This window comes from Populus euphratica, unplaced genomic scaffold (genome assembly GCF_000495115.2).
Source record: "Populus euphratica unplaced genomic scaffold, PopEup_1.0 scaffold1533.1, whole genome shotgun sequence".
In the NCBI taxonomy this organism is placed as follows: domain Eukaryota; kingdom Viridiplantae; phylum Streptophyta; class Magnoliopsida; order Malpighiales; family Salicaceae; genus Populus; species Populus euphratica.
Window position 1 is genome coordinate 24,208 of NW_011501378.1, and position 1,546 is coordinate 25,753.

A 1,546-nucleotide genomic window follows, 5' to 3' on the forward strand; every position below is an offset into this window, starting at 1 on the left:
TTAATACTGATTGGTTAGAATTTAACTTCGTAATAAAACTTAATCATATGGGGAAAGCATTGTAGCTTTCCTCACGAAACATTGTGAATTACTATAGTGTCTCTCCGTATGATTTTTTTTATATAATTTTTTTCAAATTATCTTTGTCAATTTTATTATTTTAATATTGAGTTGTTTGAAAATTATAATTACAAGTTATTACAAATAAGGCTAAATCATGTGGGGAGGTATTATAGCTTTTATCACAAAACATTGTGAATTGCTACAGTGTCTCTGCATATGATTTTTTCCTCTTTTCTAATGTTTGTTTTGTTTTTTTATATAAAATTAGCTCTGTTAATTTTTTTTAATATTGAGTTGATTAAGGATGTGGCTTTATAATTTTTTTCTTTAAAACACTGTGAATTGTTGCTATATTTTCCCGTATGATTTGTTTTATGATTTTTTTCAAAATTATCTTTATCAATTTTTTTTAAAAAATATTGAGTTGATTAAAAATTATAATTACAATAAAGTCAAATCATACGAGGGAAGTGTTGTGGTTTTTCTCACAAAACATTGTGGATTACTATAATATTTCTCTAAATAATTTTATTTTTTTATTTTATTGGGAAAAGTACTATAGTTTTCCTTGCAAAATATTATCAATTGCTACAATATTTTTCGTCATGGGTTTTTTTCCTTTCAAAATTATCTTTGTTGGTTTTTTTTTAATATTAAGTTGTTAGAGAATTTAACTTTGTATTTTTTTATTTTTTATTAGCAAAAAAACTAAATCATGTGATGAAAATACTTTATCTTTTCTCATAAAACACTGTACATTGCTACAAATTATTTTGTTTTGTATCTAAGTTTTATATCACCAACACAAAATTTTTTTCATCATAAAATATTTGTTTCATCATACCTTTAGTTTCTATTATTTATTTAGCACTGATTCATAAATATAATATTATTAAGTACATTTGTTTAATAAGGTAGTAGGCATATCATCTCGTTATATTCTAAAAGGTGTGGGAAAACTACTATAGGTTTCCCATGCCTTTTAGACTTTCCCCAATATTATTATGCATTATTAATATATTAATAATATATTAAAAGGTGTGGGGAAAGTACTGTAGCTTCCCACGCTTTTTATTCATTAGTAATTGAAAGGTTTTTTTTTTCTTTTTTATGCCTTCATGGGTTTTATTTTTACTTTTTTTCTTTGTGTTTTTTTTTCTTTTAATGAATTTTTTTTATTTAATTTAGTTTGTGAATATGAAAAAAAATTATTTAGTTATCAAACTTTCATGACACAGATCTCGGGTTTGATGAATTAACTTGGTTTGACGAGTTAACTTCAATTTTTTTCCTTTTTAATCAATTTTTTTTGTTTAGTTTAGTTTGTTACTTTTTTTTCTTTTAACCCGTTGATTTTTTTCTATTTAGTTATCAAACTTTCATGACGCGAATCTCAAGTTTGACGGGTTAACTCACTTTATTCAGATTTTTTTTCTTTTTCCTCATTAGTAACCGGCTTATGTCTTTTTTTTTTCTTTTTAGT